Raw genomic sequence first — 19,391 nt, 5'->3', positions numbered from 1 at the left:
AAATTGGTCAAAATGGAAGCTTTTGAGTAAGCAAAGCTCTGTAAAAATGACAATTTTGGCCACTGTGAGGGTTTCAAAAGTGGATATTCAACATGAGGCACAATCCAATTGACATTTTGAATCATTTTTGGTACACTCCAAAAAATCAATTTTCTGATGAAAAACGATGACTCCTGACCTGTCGAACTTTCCCAAAATGGTCAATATGGATGAAATTTTAACATTTAATCTTTAGACTCTAAATGACTGTTGGATGTGAATTATGACTTGTTCAACTAAAATAAGTGTGTTTAAAGTCATTTCGGTGCCTGAAATTGCTCAAAATGGAAGCTTTTGAGTAAGCAAAACTCTGTAAAAATGGCAATTTTGGTCACTGTGAGGGTTTCAAAAGTGGATATTCAACATGAGGCACGATCCAATTGACATTTAGAATCATTTTTGGTACACTCCAAAAAATCAATTTTCTGATGAAAAACGATGACTCCGGACCTGTCGAACTTTCCCAAAATGGTTAACATGGATGAAATTTTAACTTTTAATCTTTTGACTCTAAATGCCTGTTGGATGTGAATTTTGACTTGTTCAACTAAAATAAGTGTGTTTAAAGTCCTTTCGGTGCCTGAAATTGGTCAAAATTGAAGCTTTTGAGTAAGCAAAGCTCTGTAAAAATGACAATTTTGGCCACTGTGAGGGTTTCAAAAGTGGTTATTCAACATGAGGCACGATCCAATTGACATTTTGAATCATTTTTGGAACACTCCAAAAAATCAATTTTCTGATGAAAAATGATGATTTCGGACCTGTCGAACTTTCCCAAAATGGTCAACATGGATGAAATTTTAACTTGAATCTTTTGACTCTAAATGACTGTTGGATGTGAATTATGACTTGTTCAACTAAAATAAGTGTGTTTAAAGTCCTTTCGGTGCCTGAAATTGGTCAAAATGGAAGCTTTTGAGTAAGCAATGCACTGTAAAAATGACAATTTTGGCCACTGTGAGGGTTTCAAAAGTGGTTATTCAACATGAGGCACGATCCAATTGACATTTTGAATCATTTTTGGCACACTCCAAAAAATCCATTTTCTGATGAAAAACGATGACTCCAGACCTGTCGAACTTTCCCAAAATGGTCAACATGGATGAAATGTTAACTTTTAATCTTTTGACTCTAAATGCCTGTTGGATGTGAATTTTGACTTGTTCAACTAAAATAAGTGTGTTTACAGTCCTCTCGGTGCCTGAAATTGGTCAAAATTGAAGCTTTTGAATAAGCAAAGCTCTGTAAAAATGACAATTTTGGCCACTGTGAGGGTTTCAAAAGTGGTTATTCAACATGAGGCACGATCCAATTGACATTTTGAATCATTTTTGGTACACTCCAAAAAATAAATTTTCTGATGAAAAACGATGACTCCGGACCTGTCGAACTTTCCCAAAATGGTCAACATGGATGAAATTTTAACTTTTAATCTTTTGACTCTAAATGCCTGTTGGATGTGAATTTTGACTTGTTTAACTAAAATAAGTGTGTTTAAAGTCCTTTCGGTGCCTGAAATTGGTCAAAATGGAAGCTTTTGAGTAAGCAAAGCTCTGTAAAAATGACAATTTTGGCCACTGTGAGGGTTTCAAAAGTGGATATTCAACATGAGGCACGTTCCAATTGACATTTTGAATCATTATTGGTACACTACAAAAAATCAATTTTCTGATGAAAAACGATGACTCCGGACCTGTCGAACTTTCCCAAAATGGTCAACATGGATGAAATTTTAACTTTTAATCTTTTGACTCTAAATGCCTATTGGATGTGAATTTTGACTTGTTCAACCAAAATAAGTGTGTTTAAAGTCATTTCGGAGCCTGATATTGGTCAAAATGGAAGCTTTTGAGTAAGCAAAGCTCTGTAAAAATGGCAATTTTGGTCACTGTGAGGGTTTCAAAAGTGGTTATTCAACATGAGGCACGATCCAATTGACATTTTGAATCATTTTTGGTACACTCCAAAAAATCAATTTTCCGATGAAAAACGATGACTCCGGACTTGTCGAACTTTCCCAAAATGGTCAACATGATGAAATTTTAACTTTTAATCTGTTGACTCTAAATGCCCGTTGGATGTGAATTTTGACTTGTTCAACTAAAATAAGTGTGTTTAAAGTCCTTTCGGTGCCTGAAATTGGTCAAAATGGAAGCTTTTGAGTAAGCAAAACTCTGTAAAAATGGCAATTTTGGTCATTGTGAGGGTTTCAAAAGTGGTTATTCAACATGAGGCACGATCCAATAGACATTTTGAATCATTTTTGGTACACTCCAAAAAATCAATTTTCTGATGAAAAACGATGACTCCGGACCTGTCGAACTTTCCCAAAATGGTCAATATGGATGAAATTTTAACTTTTAATCTTTTGACTCTAAATGCCTGTTGGATGAGAATTTTGACTTGTTTAACTAAAATAAGTGTGTTTAAAGTCATTTCAGTGCCTGAAATTTGTCAAAATGGAAGCTTTTAAGTAAGCAAAGCTCTGTAAAAATGGCAGTTTTGGTCACTGTGAGGGTTTCAAAAGCGGTTATTCAACATGAGGCACGATCCAATTGACATTTTGAATCATTTTTGGTACACTCCAAAAAATCAATTTTCCGATGAAAAACGATGACTCCGGACTTGTCGAACTTTCCCAAAATGGTCAACATGATGAAATTTTAACTTTTAATCTGTTGACTCTAAATGCCCGTTGGATGTGAATTTTGACTTGTTCAACTAAAATAAGTGTGTTTAAAGTCCTTTCGGTGCCTGAAATTGGTCAAAATGGAAGCTTTTGAGTAAGCAAAGCTCTGTAAAACTGACAATTTTGGCCACTGTGAGGGTTTCAAAAGTGGATATTCAACATGAGGCACGATCCAATTGACATTTCTAATCATTTTTGGTACACTACAAAAAATCAATTTTCTGATGAAAAACGATGACTCCGGACCTGTCGAACTTTCCCAAAATGGTCAGTATGGATGAAATTTTAACTTTTAATCTTTTGACTCTAAATGCCTGTTGGATGAGAATTTTGACTTGTTTAACTAAAATAAGTGTGTTTAAAGTCATTTCAGTGCCTGAAATTTGTCAAAATGGAAGCTTTTAAGTAAGCAAAGCTCTGTAAAAATGGCAGTTTTGGTCACTGTGAGGGTTTCAAAAGTGGTTATTCAACATGAGGCAGGATCCAATTGACATTTTGAATCATTTTTGGTACACTCCAAAAAATCAATTTTCTGATGAAAAACGATGACTCCTGACCTGTCGAACTTTCCCAAAATGGTCAATATGGATGAAATTTTAACATTTAATCTTTAGACTCTAAATGACTGTTGGATGTGAATTATGACTTGTTCAACTAAAATAAGTGTGTTTAAAGTCATTTCGGTGCCTGAAATTGCTCAAAATGGAATCTTTTGAGTAAGCAAAACTCTGTAAAAATGGCAATTTTGGTCACTGTGAGGGTTTCAAAAGTGGATATTCAACATGAGGCACGATCCAATTGACATTTAGAATCATTTTTGGTACACTCCAAAAAATCAATTTTCTGATGAAAAACGATGACTCCGGACCTGTCGAACTTTCCCAAAATGGTCAACATGGATGAAATTTTAACTTTTAATCTTTTGACTCTAAATGCCTGTTGGATGTGAATTTTGACTTATTCAACTAAAATAAGTGTGTTTAAAGTCCTTTCGGTGCCTGAAATTGGTCAAAATTGAAGCTTTTGAGTAAGCAAAGCTCTGTAAAAATGACAATTTTTGCCACTGTGAGGGTTTCAAAAGTGGTTATTCAACATGAGGCACGATCCAATTGACATTTTGAATCATTTTTGGAACACTCCAAAAAATCAATTTTCCGATGAAAAACGATGACTCCGGACTTGTCGAACTTTCCCAAAATGGTCAACATGATGAAATTTTAACTTTTAATCTGTTGACTCTAAATGCCCGTTGGATGTGAATTTTGACTTGTTCAACTAAAATAAGTGTGTTTAAAGTCCTTTCGGTGCCTGAAATTGGTCAAAATGGAAGCTTTTGAGTAAGCAAAGCTCTGTAAAACTGACAATTTTGGCCACTGTGAGGGTTTCAAAAGTGGATATTCAACATGAGGCACGATCCAATTGACATTTCTAATCATTTTTGGTACACTACAAAAAATCAATTTTCTGATGAAAAACGATGACTCCGGACCTGTCGAACTTTCCCAAAATGGTCAATATGGATGAAATTTTAACTTTTAATCTTTTGACTCTAAATGCCTGTTGGATGAGAATTTTGACTTGTTTAACTAAAATAAGTGTGTTTAAAGTCATTTCAGTGCCTGAAATTTGTCAAAATGGAAGCTTTTAAGTAAGCAAAGCTCTGTAAAAATGGCAGTTTTGGTCACTGTGAGGGTTTCAAAAGTGGTTATTCAACATGAGGCAGGATCCAATTGACATTTTGAATCATTTTTGGTACACTCCAAAAAATCAATTTTCTGATGAAAAACGATGACTCCTGACCTGTCGAACTTTCCCAAAATGGTCAATATGGATGAAATTTTAACATTTAATCTTTAGACTCTAAATGACTGTTGGATGTGAATTATGACTTGTTCAACTAAAATAAGTGTGTTTAAAGTCATTTAGGTGCCTGAAATTGCTCAAAATGGAATCTTTTGAGTAAGCAAAACTCTGTAAAAATGGCAATTTTGGTCACTGTGAGGGTTTCAAAAGTGGATATTCAACATGAGGCACGATCCAATTGACATTTAGAATCATTTTTGGTACACTCCAAAAAATCAATTTTCTGATGAAAAACGATGACTCCGGACCTGTCGAACTTTCCCAAAATGGTCAACATGGATGAAATTTTAACTTTTAATCTTTTGACTCTAAATGCCTGTTGGATGTGAATTTTGACTTATTCAACTAAAATAAGTGTGTTTAAAGTCCTTTCGGTGCCTGAAATTGGTCAAAATTGAAGCTTTTGAGTAAGCAAAGCTCTGTAAAAATGACAATTTTTGCCACTGTGAGGGTTTCAAAAGTGGTTATTCAACATGAGGCACGATCCAATTGACATTTTGAATCATTTTTGGAACACTCCAAAAAATCAATTTTCTGATGAAAAATGATGACTCCGGACCTGTCGAACTTTCCCAAAATGGTCAACATGGATGAAATTTTAACTTTGAATCTTTTGACTTTAAATGACTGTTGGATGTGAATTATGACTTGTTCAACTAAAATAAGTGTGTTTAAAGTCCTTTCGGTGCCTGAAATTGGTCAAAATGGAAGCTTTTGAGTAAGCAATGCACTGTAAAAATGGCAATTTTGGTCACTGTGAGGGTTTCAAAAGTGGTTATTCAACATGAGGCACGATCCAATTGACATTTTGAATCATTTTTTGTACACTCCAAAAAATCAATTTTCCGATGAAAAACGATGACTCCGGACTTGTCGAACTTTCCCAAAATGGTCAACATGATGAAATTTTAACTTTTAATCTGTTGACTCTAAATGCCCGTTGGATGTGAATTTTGACTTGTTCAACTAAAATAAGTGTGTTTAAAGTCCTTTCGGTGCCTGAAATTGGTCAAAATTGAAGCTTTTGAGTAAGCAAAGCTCTGTAAAAATGACAATTTTGGCCACTGTGAGGGTTTCAAAAGTGGATATTCAACATGAGGCACAATCCAATTGACATTTTGAATCATTTTTGGTACACTCCAAAAAATCAATTTTCTGATGAAAAACGATGACTCCTGACCTGTCGAACTTTCCCAAAATGGTCAATATGGATGAAATTTTAACATTTAATCTTTAGACTCTAAATGACTGTTGGATGTGAATTATGACTTGTTCAACTAAAATAAGTGTGTTTAAAGTCATTTCGGTGCCTGAAATTGCTCAAAATGGAAGCTTTTGAGTAAGCAAAACTCTGTAAAAATGGCAATTTTGGTCACTGTGAGGGTTTCAAAAGTGGATATTCAACATGAGGCACGATCCAATTGACATTTAGAATCATTTTTGGTACACTCCAAAAAATCAATTTTCTGATGAAAAACGATGACTCCGGACCTGTCGAACTTTCCCAAAATGGTTAACATGGATGAAATTTTAACTTTTAATCTTTTGACTCTAAATGCCTGTTGGATGTGAATTTTGACTTGTTCAACTAAAATAAGTGTGTTTAAAGTCCTTTCGGTGCCTGAAATTGGTCAAAATTGAAGCTTTTGAGTAAGCAAAGCTCTGTAAAAATGACAATTTTGGCCACTGTGAGGGTTTCAAAAGTGGTTATTCAACATGAGGCACGATCCAATTGACATTTTGAATCATTTTTGGAACACTCCAAAAAATCAATTTTCTGATGAAAAATGATGATTTCGGACCTGTCGAACTTTCCCAAAATGGTCAACATGGATGAAATTTTAACTTGAATCTTTTGACTCTAAATGACTGTTGGATGTGAATTATGACTTGTTCAACTAAAATAAGTGTGTTTAAAGTCCTTTCGGTGCCTGAAATTGGTCAAAATGGAAGCTTTTGAGTAAGCAATGCACTGTAAAAATGACAATTTTGGCCACTGTGAGGGTTTCAAAAGTGGTTATTCAACATGAGGCACGATCCAATTGACATTTTGAATCATTTTTGGCACACTCCAAAAAATCCATTTTCTGATGAAAAACGATGACTCCAGACCTGTCGAACTTTCCCAAAATGGTCAACATGGATGAAATGTTAACTTTTAATCTTTTGACTCTAAATGCCTGTTGGATGTGAATTTTGACTTGTTCAACTAAAATAAGTGTGTTTACAGTCCTCTCGGTGCCTGAAATTGGTCAAAATTGAAGCTTTTGAATAAGCAAAGCTCTGTAAAAATGACAATTTTGGCCACTGTGAGGGTTTCAAAAGTGGTTATTCAACATGAGGCACGATCCAATTGACATTTTGAATCATTTTTGGTACACTCCAAAAAATAAATTTTCTGATGAAAAACGATGACTCCGGACCTGTCGAACTTTCCCAAAATGGTCAACATGGATGAAATTTTAACTTTTAATCTTTTGACTCTAAATGCCTGTTGGATGTGAATTTTGACTTGTTTAACTAAAATAAGTGTGTTTAAAGTCCTTTCGGTGCCTGAAATTGGTCAAAATGGAAGCTTTTGAGTAAGCAAAGCTCTGTAAAAATGACAATTTTGGCCACTGTGAGGGTTTCAAAAGTGGATATTCAACATGAGGCACGTTCCAATTGACATTTTGAATCATTATTGGTACACTACAAAAAATCAATTTTCTGATGAAAAACGATGACTCCGGACCTGTCGAACTTTCCCAAAATGGTCAACATGGATGAAATTTTAACTTTTAATCTTTTGACTCTAAATGCCTATTGGATGTGAATTTTGACTTGTTCAACCAAAATAAGTGTGTTTAAAGTCATTTCGGAGCCTGATATTGGTCAAAATGGAAGCTTTTGAGTAAGCAAAGCTCTGTAAAAATGGCAATTTTGGTCACTGTGAGGGTTTCAAAAGTGGTTATTCAACATGAGGCACGATCCAATTGACATTTTGAATCATTTTTGGTACACTCCAAAAAATCAATTTTCCGATGAAAAACGATGACTCCGGACTTGTCGAACTTTCCCAAAATGGTCAACATGATGAAATTTTAACTTTTAATCTGTTGACTCTAAATGCCCGTTGGATGTGAATTTTGACTTGTTCAACTAAAATAAGTGTGTTTAAAGTCCTTTCGGTGCCTGAAATTGGTCAAAATGGAAGCTTTTGAGTAAGCAAAACTCTGTAAAAATGGCAATTTTGGTCATTGTGAGGGTTTCAAAAGTGGTTATTCAACATGAGGGACAATCCAGTTGACATTTTGAATCATTTTTGGTACACTCGAAAAAATCGATTTTCCGATGAAAAACGATGACTCCGGACCTGTCGAACTTTTCCAAAATGGTCAACATGGATGAAATTTTAACTTTTAATCTTTTGACCCTAAATGACTGTTGGATGTGAATTATGACTTGTTCAACTAAAATAAGTGTGTTTAAAGTCATTTCGGTGACTTAAATTGCTCAAAATGGAAGCTTTTGAGTAAGAAAAACTCTGTAAAAATGGCAATTTTGGTCACTGTGAGGGTTTCAAAAGTGGTTATTCAACATGAGGCACGATCCAATTGACATTTTGAATCATTTTTGGTACACTCCAAAAAATCAATTTTCCGATGAAAAACGATGACTCCGGACTTGTCGAACTTTCCCAAAATGGTCAACATGATGAAAATTTAACTTTTAATCTGTTGACTCTAAATGCCCGTTGGATGTGAATTTTGACTTGTTCAACTAAAATAAGTGTGATTAAAGTCCTTTCGGTGCCTGAAATTCGTCAAAATGGAAGCTTTTGAGTAAGCAATGCTCTGTAAAAATGACAATTTTGGCCACTGTGAGGGTTTCAAAAGTGGTTATTCAACATGAGGCACGATCCAATAGACATTTTTAATCATTTTTGGTACACTCCAAAAAATCAATTTTCTGATGAAAAACGATGACTCCGGACCTGTCGAATTTCCCAAAATGGTCAACATGATGAAATTTTAACTTTTAATCTGTTGACTCTAAATGCCCGTTGGATGTGAATTTTGACTTGTTCAACTAAAATAAGTGTGTTTAAAGTCCTTTCGGTGCCTGAAATTGGTCAAAATGGAAGCTTTTGAGTAAGCAATGCTCTGTAAAAATGACAATTTTGGCCACTGTGAGGGTTTCAAAAGTGGTTATTCAACATGAGGCACGATCCAATAGACATTTTTAATTATTTTTGGTACACTCCAAAAAATAAATTTTCTGATGAAAAACGATGACTCCGGACCTGTCGAATTTCCCAAAATGGTCAACATGGATGAAATTTTAACTTTTACTCTTTTGACTCTAAATGACTGTTGGATGTGAATTATGACTTGTTCAACTAAAAAAAGTGTGTTTAAAGTCATTTCGGATCCTGATATTGGTCAAAATGGAAGCTTTTGAGTAAGCAAAGCTCTGTAAAAATGGCAATTTTGGTCACTGTGAGGGTTTCAAAAGTGGTTATTCAACATGAGGCACGATCCAATTGACATTTTGAATCATTTTTGGTACACTCCAAAAAATCTATTTTCCGATGAAAAACGATGACTCCGGACTTGTCGAACTTTCCCAAAATGGTCAACATGATGAAATTTTAACTTTTAATCTGTTGACTCTAAATGCCCGTTGGATGTGAATTTTGACTTGTTCAACTAAAATAAGTGTGTTTAAAGTCCTTTCGGTGCCTGAAATTGGTCAAAATGGAAGCTTTTGAGTAAGCAAAACTCTGTAAAAATGGCGATTTTGGTCATTGTGAGGGTTTCAAAAGTGGTTATTCAACATGAGGCACAATCCATTTGACATTTTGAATCATTTTTGGTACACTCCAAAAAATCGATTTTCCGATGAAAAACGATGATTCCGGACCTGTCGAACTTTCCCAAAATGGTCAATATAGATGAAATTTTAACTTTTAATCTTTTGACTCTAAATGCCTGTTGGATGAGAATTTTGACTTGTTCAACTAAAATAGGTGTGTTTAAAGTCATTTCGGTGCCTGAAATTGGTCAAAATGGAAGCCTTTAAGTAAGCAAAGCTCTGTAAAAATGGCAGTTTTGGTCACTGTGAGGGTTTCAAAAGCGGTTATTCAACATGAGGCACGATCCAATTGACATTTTGAATCATTTTTGGTACACTCCAAAAAATCAATTTTCTGATGAAAAACGACCTGTCGAACTTTCCCAAAATGGTCAATATGGATGAAATTTTAACATTTAATCTTTAGACTCTAAATGACTGTTGGATGTGAATTATGACTTGTTCAACTAAAATAAGTGTGTTTAAAGTCATTTCGGTGCCTGAAATTGCTCAAAATTGAAGCTTTTGAGTAAGCAGAACTCTGTAAAAATGGCAATTTTGGTCACTGTGAGGGTTTCAAAAGTGGATATTCAACATGAGGCACGATCCAATTGACATTTAGAATCATTTTTGGTACACTCCAAAAAATCAATTTTCTGATGAAAAACGATGACTCCGGACCTGTCGAACTTTCCCAAAATGGTCAACTTGGATGAAATTTTAACTTTTAATCTTTTGACTCTAAATGCCTGTTGGATGTGAATTTTGACATGTTCAACTAAAATAAGTGTGTTTAAAGTCCTTTCGGTGCCTGAAATTGGTCAAAATGGAAGCTTTCGAGTAAGCAAAGCTCTGTAAAAATGACAATTTTGGCCACTGTGAGGGTTTCAAAAGTGGTTATTCAACATGAGGCACGATCCAATTGACATTTTGAATCATTTTTGGTACACTCCAAAAAATCAATTTTCTGATGAAAAACTATGACTCCAGACCTCTCGAACTTTCCCAAAATGATCAACATGATGACATTTTAACTTTTAATCTGTTGACTCTAAATGCCCGTGGGATGTGAATTTTGACTTGTTCAACTAAAATAAGTGTGTTTAAAGTCCTTTCGGTGCCTGAAATTGGTCAAAATGGAAGCTTTTGAGTAAGCAAAACTCTGTAAAAATGGCAATTTTGGTCATTGTGAGGGTTTCAAAAGTGGTTATTCAACATGAGGCACAATCCAGTTGACATTTTGAATCATTTTTGGTACACTCCAAAAAATCGATTTTCCGATGAAAAACGATGACTCCGGACATGTCGAACTTTCCCAAAATGGTCAACATGGATGAAATGTTAACTTTTAATCTTTTGACTCTAAATGCCTGTTGGATGTCAATTTTGACTTGTTCAACTAAAATAAGTGTGTTTAAAGTCCTTTCGGTGCCTGAAATTGGTCAAAATGGAAGCTTTTGAGTAAGCAATGCTCTGTAAAAATGACAATTTTGGCCACTGTGAGGGTTTCAAAAGTGGTTATTCAACATGAGGCACGATCCAATTGACATTTTTAATCATTTTTGGTACACTCCAAAAAATCAATTTTCTGATGAAAAACGATGACTCCGGACCTGTCGAATTTCCCAAAATGGTCAACATGGATGAAATTTTAACTTTTACTCTTTTGACTCTAAATGACTGTTGGATGTGAATTATGACTTGTTCAACTAAAAAAAGTGTGTTTAAAGTCATTTCGGATCCTGATATTGGTCAAAATGGAAGCTTTTGAGTAAGCAAAGCTCTGTAAAAATGGAAATTTTGGTCACTGTGAGGGTTTCAAAAGTGGTTATTCAACATGAGGCACGATCCAATTAACATTTTGAATCATTTTTGGTACACTCCAAAAAATCAATTTTCCGATGAAAAACGATGACTCCGGACTTGTCGAACTTTCCCAAAATGGTCAACATGATGAAATTTTAACTTTTAATCTGTTGACTCTAAATGCCCGTTGGATGTGAATTTTGACTTGTTCAACTAAAATAAGTGTGTTTAAAGTCATTTCGGTGCCTGAAATTGGTCAAAATGGAAGCCTTTAAGTAAGCAAAGCTCTGTAAAAATGGCAATTTTGGTCACTGTGAGGGTTTCAAAAGCGGTTATTCAACATGAGGCACGATCCAATTGACATTTTGAATCATTTTTGGTACACTCCAAAAAATCAATTTTCTGATGAAAAACGACCTGTCGAACTTTCCCAAAATGGTCAATATGGATGAAATTGTAACTTTTAATCTTTTGACTCTAAATGCCTGTTGGATGAGAATTTTGACTTGTTCAACTAAAATAAGTGTGTTTAAAGTCATTTCGGTGCCTGAAATTGGTCAAAATGGAAGCCTTTAAGTAAGCAAAGCTCTGTAAAAATGGCAATTTTGGTCACTGTGAGGGTTTCAAAAGCGGTTATTCAACATGAGGCACGATCCAATTGACATTTTGAATCATTTTTGGTACACTCCAAAAAATCAATTTTCTGATGAAAAACGACCTGTCGAACTTTCCCAAAATGGTCAATATGGATGAAATTTTAACATTTAATCTTTAGACTCTAAATGACTGTTGGATGTGAATTATGACTTGTTCAACTAAAATAAGTGTGTTTAAAGTCATTTCGGTGCCTGAAATTGCTCAAAATTGAAGCTTTTGAGTAAGCAGAACTCTGTAAAAATGGCAATTTTGGTCACTGTGAGGGTTTCAAAAGTGGATATTCAACATGAGGCACGATCCAATTGACATTTAGAAGCATTTTTGGTACACTCCAAAAAATCAATTTTCTGATGAAAAACGATGACTCCGGACCTGTCGAACTTTCCCAAAATGGTCAACTTGGATGAAATTTTAACTTTTAATCTTTTGACTCTAAATGCCTGTTGGATGTGAATTTTGACATGTTCAACTAAAATAAGTGTGTTTAAAGTCCTTTCGGTGCCTGAAATTGGTCAAAATGGAAGCTTTCGAGTAAGCAAAGCTCTGTAAAAATGACAATTTTGGCCACTGTGAGGGTTTCAAAAGTGGTTATTCAACATGAGGCACGATCCAATTGACATTTTGAATCATTTTTGGTACACTCCAAAAAATCAATTTTCTGATGAAAAACTATGACTCCAGACCTCTCGAAACTTTCCCAAAATGGTCAACATGATGACATTTTAACTTTTAATCTGTTGACTCTAAATGCCCGTGGGATGTGAATTTTGACTTGTTCAACTAAAATAAGTGTGTTTAAAGTCCTTTCGGTGCCTGAAATTGGTCAAAATGGAAGCTTTTGAGTAAGCAAAACTCTGTAAAAATGGCAATTTTGGTCATTGTGAGGGTTTCAAAAGTGGTTATTCAACATGAGGCACAATCCAGTTGACATTTTGAATCATTTTTGGTACACTCCAAAAAATCGATTTTCCGATGAAAAACGATGACTCCGGACATGTCGAACTTTCCCAAAATGGTCAACATGGATGAAATGTTAACTTTTAATCTTTTGACTCTAAATGCCTGTTGGATGTCAATTTTGACTTGTTCAACTAAAAAAAGTGTGTTTAAAGTCATTTTGGTGCCCGAAATTGGTCAAAATGGAAGCTTTTGAGTAAGCAAAGCTCTGTAAAAATGGCAATTTTGGTCACTGTGAGGGTTTCAAAAGTGGTTATTCAACATGAGGCACGATCCAATTGACATTTTGAATCATTTTTGGTACACTCCAAAAAATAAATTTTCTGATGAAAAACGATGACTCCGGACCTGTCGAACTTTTCCAAAATGGTCAACATGGATGAAATTTTAACTTTTAATCTTTTGACCCTAAATGACTGTTGGATGTGAATTATGACTTGTTCAACTAAAATAAGTGTGTTTAAAGTCATTTCGGTGACTTAAATTGCTCAAAATGGAAGCTTTTGAGTAAGCAAAACTCTGTAAAAATGCCAATTTTGGTCACTGTGAGGGTTTCAAAAGTGGTTATTCAACATGAGGGACAATCCAGTTGACATTTTGAATCATTTTTGGTACACTCCAAAAAATCGATTTTCCGATGAAAAACGATGACTCCGGACATGTCGAACTTTCCCAAAATGGTCAACATGGATGAAATGTTAACTTTCAATCTTTTGACTCTAAATGCCTGTTGGATGTGAATTTTGACTTGTTCAACTAAAAAAAGTGTGTTTAAAGTCATTTTGGTGCCTGAAATTGGTCAAAATGGAAGCTTTTGAGTAAGCAAAGCTCTGTAAAAATGGCAATTTTGGTCACTGTGAGGGTTTCAAAAGTGGTTATTCAACATGAGGCACGATCCAATTGACATTTTGAATCATTTTTGGTACACTCCAAAAAATAAATTTTCTGATCAAAAACGATGACTCCGGACCTGTCGAACTTTCCCAAAATGGTCAACATGGATGAAATTTTAACTTTTAATCTTTTGACTCTAAATGCCTGTTGGATGTGAATTTTGACTTGTTCAACTAAAAAAAGTGTGTTTAAAGTCATTTTGGTGCCTGAAATTGGTCAAAATGGAAGCTTTTGAGTAAGCAAATCTCTGTAAAAATGGCAATTTTGGTCACTGTGAGGGTTTCAAAAGTGGTTATTCAACATGAGGCACGATCCAATTGACATTTTGAATCATTTTTGGTACACTCCAAAAAATAAATTTTCTGATGAAAAACGATGATCCGGACCTGTCGAACTTTTCCAAAATGGTCAACATGGATGAAATTTTAACTTTTAATCTTTTGACCCTAAATGACTGTTGGATGTGAATTATGACTTGTTCAACTAAAATAAGTGTGTTTAAAGTCATTTCGGTGACTTAAATTGCTCAAAATGGAAGCTTTTGAGTAAGCAAAACTCTGTAAAAATGCCAATTTTGGTCACTGTGAGGGTTTCAAAAGTGGTTATTCAACATGAGGGACAATCCAGTTGACATTTTGAATCATTTTTGGTGCACTCGAAAAAATCGATTTTCCTATGAAAAACGATGACTCCGGACCTGTCGAACTTTCCCAAAATGGTCAACATGGATGAAATTTTAACTTTTAATCTTTTGACTCTAAATGCCTGTTGGATGTGAATTTTGACTTGTTCAACTAAAATAAGTGTGTTTAAAGTCTTTTCGGTGCCTGAAATTGGTCAAAATGTAAGCTTTTGAGTAAGCAAAGCTCTGTAAAAATGACAATTTTGGCCACTGTGAGGGTTTCAAAAGTGGATATTCAACATGAGGCACGATCCAATTGACATTTTGAATCATTTTTGGTACACTACAAAAAATCAATTTTCTGATGAAAAACGATTACTCCGGACCTGTCGAACTTTCCCAAAATGGTCAACATGGATGAAATTTTAACTTTTAATCTTTTGACTCTAAATGCCTATTGGATGTTGTTAGACCTGGCATCATTGGCATGAGTCTCTCCTCCATTTTTTCTGTTTGCCTCCTCTGTTTACGATGTTTTTGCTGGTATATGCTTTGGGCACTGTGCCACTGCTGATCAGTGCCACAGTGCAAGTGCTCCCTATGTGAAATTGCTGTATTGATTGACTTCCATGTTTGGCTTATTTGGTTTACTATCAGTCCCTAGTAGAGTGCACCAGGAGTGCCAGGGCTTGTAAATACAAATGCTGCTAGTGGGCTTGCAGCACATGTTGTGCCACCCACAAGAGCGGCCTAGTAAAAGTATGTCTGAAGGTCTGCCATTGCCAGACCACGTACAGTCTGACTGTCACGAGGACTGCGCACGTACACCTACTTGCCAGTCCCTAAACCTTCCCTTAACTTCATGTTAGTCACCCCTATGGTAGGCCCACGGGCAGGGTGCATTGTAAGCATAAGGTAGGACAAGCCTGACAAGGTTGGCATGTCCTAATAGTGAATTACATCCATAGTCGTTTTTCACTATTGTAAGGTAGCCTGCTCTCCATCAGTTAGAATGGGCTGCCAGGATTATTAACGTTATAATCCTAGCGGGCTCGGGGAGCATGGTGCAATGTCGAGTTTGGTATCCCTGAACTCAGGGTTTAATAACGCATCCGTTTGTGTGGATGGTTTTTGGACTCTGTGTTTGAAAATAGCACTTTTAGAAAGTAGCTATTTTCTTGTCTAACTGTCTACCGGTCTCTGCTGGTTCTGGTGTGTGTGTGACAGGAGCTGGGTGGCTCCAGAGAGTCTGAATGAGTCAGTGTGGGATGAGTGGGGCATTTGCATTGAGAGTAGGGGAAGAGTAGCTCTTGATAGCCTGCCCTGCCTGATACAATGTTGGCTCCGCCCCCCTGCCAGGCGACTGATGACTCTGTGCTTGCCTGGGACTTTCCTGGCCCGCCTCCTGCCGGGCAGCTGATGGCCCTGCCCCTGCCAGTGACAATGCTGGCTCCGCTCCTGCTGAGCGGCTGAGGACTCTGCCCTGCCCAGTGAATAGGCCAGGTGCTTCAGCCTGGCAACACCCACAACAAACCCAGGATGGGGGGAAATTCCCCTGCATGGACAAAGGGATCAAAGCCAAAAAGGGGTATAAGAGAAGGACCCCTGAACCAAGAATTCAGATCACTTCTGACAAGGAAACCTGAACCAAGGACAAGAAGCCTGCTGATCTAAGGACTGCCTACCCCTTCTGCCAGAGTGCTGTTTGTTGGGGGAATCCTGCATTGCTTCTTTATTTTTGCCAAGGAACCAGGAGAGAGGAACTTTGTGTGTACTCTCACTCTTTGCTAAGAAAATCTCCAAGGGCTGGAAGAGTGCCAGTCTCCTGTTGAAGTCACAGGGCTAAAGGACTTCATCTGCTTAAAGTGCTATTTGCTGGAATTTGTGAATCCAGCACCTCTGAAAGAATCCAGCAATCTCGACGCCGACGGACGCCGCCGAATCCAGCTCGACATCGTGAGTAACGGCTCCAGTGTCCCGCTTCCTCGAAGCCGGCCGCCGGGCCCGATCGACGCCAGCAGCAACGCCAGTGAGTAGTGAGTTCGGCTCCAGCTCCAAGTGACCCCGTGTCTGCACCGCCGCTGATCGCATCGACTTCGAGCCCTCTCGACGCCGTGAGCGCTGCTCACTCTTGCAACATCGACATCGACGACGCCGTATCCTGCTTCATCCCGTGAGCGCTGCTCCCGCCTGACTTCGGTCGACGCCGCTGCAGATCGCCCCGACTCCGAGGCCCGATCGACGCCGAAGACGCGACGCCGGACATCTCGACGCCGCTGATCATCGAGTGCTTCACTTTTCCAAGGTACTGTGTTGTTGGGGTCTGTGCGACTCCGGGCTCGACGTAGCGCTCCTCGCGGTCGACGCCGAACCTTTGGATTAACTTTGCCTCGACGTCGTGTGACTCCCGTGTGGGTTACATTGTTGCCAAGAACTGTGTTTTAGAGAAGAAGAGTTGCTTTTGATACTAAAGACTTTTGTGCTAAGAAGAAACCGTGCTTGAACTATTATTTTTCCTTCCAAGAGTATTTATTAAGACTGTGGTATATTTTTGTCGTTATTTGGTCTTGTGCTAAACCTTATATAAAAATACTTATTTTTATAATACTACTGTGTCGTGTCCATTTGTAGTGTATTCACTTTATTACTGTATGTGGTCATAAATGCTTAACGCACTGCCTCTGAGATAAGCCTGTCTGCTTTGCCAAGCTACCAAGGGGGTGAGCAGGGGTTATCTAAGTGTGTGATCTCCTTGCCCTGACTAGAAAAGGTGTGTCCCTATTTGTCAGAAGTGTATACCTCTGCCAACTAGAGACAGCCGCTTCTAACATTGGTGGGTCAGCGGTGGGATTTTGAACTTTGCATTTATGACCCATGTGCAGTGATTAGTGTGCGCTACATAGTGAAAGCAGACCATAGCGCAGCCACAATCTGTTTTGGTTGGATATTCTATTTTTGTTCTCCGCTTTTCCTGAAGCTTGATTTTTGAAACTGCCAGTTTTGACCATGAGTACTGCTGGAAGCACTACACCTGTTGTTGCTGTTGTGGAGGAATTTGATAGGAGTAAGATAAATGGTTATTCCTTAAAGGAGCTGAAACACTTTTGCAAACAATTGAAAGTCCCTACTCCAGGCCTCTCCAAGAAAGCAGAATATTTCAAAGCATTGGAAGCCTGGTTAGAGGCCAGAAATCCCTCTGATCCGGTGGTGGGACCGACAGAGGAAGGGGAGGAGGAAGTGCCCGTGACTGGGCCTGTATCCCCTCCTGGCAGCAGTGTTTCCTCCAAAGGTCTTTCCCCTGAAGAAAGAGAAGAAAGGGCGAAGGAGCGAGCCTACAACGTGGAAATGGCAAAACTTAAGATAAATGGGCAGTTGGAGATAGAGAATGCAAGAGGCAGGAGAGAAGCTGATTTGGAGATCAAAAGATTAGAGTTTGAAAGAGAGAAGCTAGCTTTTGAGCGTGAGAAAATGGTGAGGGACATGGAGCTCAAAGCTAAGGAGTTAGAATTGAATCCCTCTGGTGGCAGCGTCCCATCTGTGCCTGCAGAAAGTAGGTTTTATTTTCCCAAAGATGTGATCAAAGATTTTCAGAAGAATGAGGATATTGGCCAGTGGTTTAAAGCTTTGGGGAGCGGGGTTGTGGGGTCGCTTTGTGAATGAGGGAAGAGATACCCTGTTAGACATGCCTGTTGAGAATAGGACGTCTTATGCTCATATGAAAGATGCTTTAATGTTAAGGTATGGCCTAACCCCAGAAAAGTACAGACAGGCCTTTAGAGAATGTAAGAAGTTGCCTGGTACCACGTGGGTGGAGTATGTGTCATATTTTTGCAGAGCCATGGATGGTTGGGTAAAGGGCAGCAAAGTGGAAAGTTATGATGCTCTTTATGATTTGTTTGCTTGGGAGCACTTGTCTAATAACTGTTTTCCAGAGCTGCGCCAGCACCTTATTGATAGCAAGATATCTAACCCTAGAAAACTTGCTGAAGAGGCGGACCGCTGGGTCAGTACCAGGGTCCACAAGGGTCCAGTGGGAGACTCAGCCAAAGGTGGGCAGGGTCCCCAGCAGAAGAGTGGGGGGGACAAGGGTAAACAGAAGGAGTCCCAGAAAGGGCCCCAAAGTAATCCCCAAGGGAACCAAGGGAAAGGTTCCCAGCCTCCCCCTGTGAAGAAATCAGAGGCCCCGCCAGGTAAACCTGGTCATAGGGGCCCACTGACCTGCTTCGTTTGTAAGCAGGTAGGACACCGTTTTTATGACCCTCAGTGTCCCTTGAAGAAGTCTGGTGCACTACCCAGTGCACCACCCCGTCAGTTGGCTAGTGTAGCTCTGGGAGGGGAGGAGATGGTTGCCCATGGTGGGGAGGGTCCCGCGGAGATGTCCCTGGTCTCTCTAGGAGACATGGAATTGGTCCCTCCACCCCCTCTGCCTAGTAACACTAAGAAATATAGGCAGTGGGTGACCATTAATGGCCATAGAGTGGAAGCTCTCAGAGACACCGGAGCGAGTGTGACAGCTGTCAAGTGTCACTTGGTGTCCAGAGAGCAGGTTGTTCCCCACGCATTCTACCCTGTGATAGCTGCTGACAACTCCCAGAAAGAGTGTGAGGTAGCTCAAGTTTCCTTTGAATGGGGGGGAGTTTCGGGTACTCTTCAGGTTGCTGTGAGGCCCGCCATGCCTGTTGATTGTCTCCTGGGCAATGATTTGGAAGACTCCCCTTGGGCTAAGGTGGAGAGGGAGACACATTTGAAAATGTTGGGTGTGCCAGAGTGGGTGTGTGCAACCACTCGATCCATGACAGCAAGTAAGGGTGTTGATGGGGTTCTGGAGCCTGAAAGTATGGCCCAGGACCCAGCTGTGAAGAGAAGAGGCAGGGGGCGCGGGAAACCGTCCCCCGTAGTTCCCGTGGTCCAGGAGGAGGCAGACCTCGAGGGGGATGCCCTGGAACCCACAGGTGAACAAGTTGCCGAACTGGGAGACCTGCCCGAGCTGACCCATTGGCAGCAGGATGGTGGTCCCTCCAGGGAGGA

The sequence above is a fragment of the Lissotriton helveticus genome, chromosome 11, assembly GCF_964261635.1.
Source record: "Lissotriton helveticus chromosome 11, aLisHel1.1, whole genome shotgun sequence".
Classification (NCBI taxonomy): domain Eukaryota; kingdom Metazoa; phylum Chordata; class Amphibia; order Caudata; family Salamandridae; genus Lissotriton; species Lissotriton helveticus.
The sequence above is the reverse complement of the archived record's forward strand: the minus strand, read 5'-3'. Positions refer to the sequence as shown.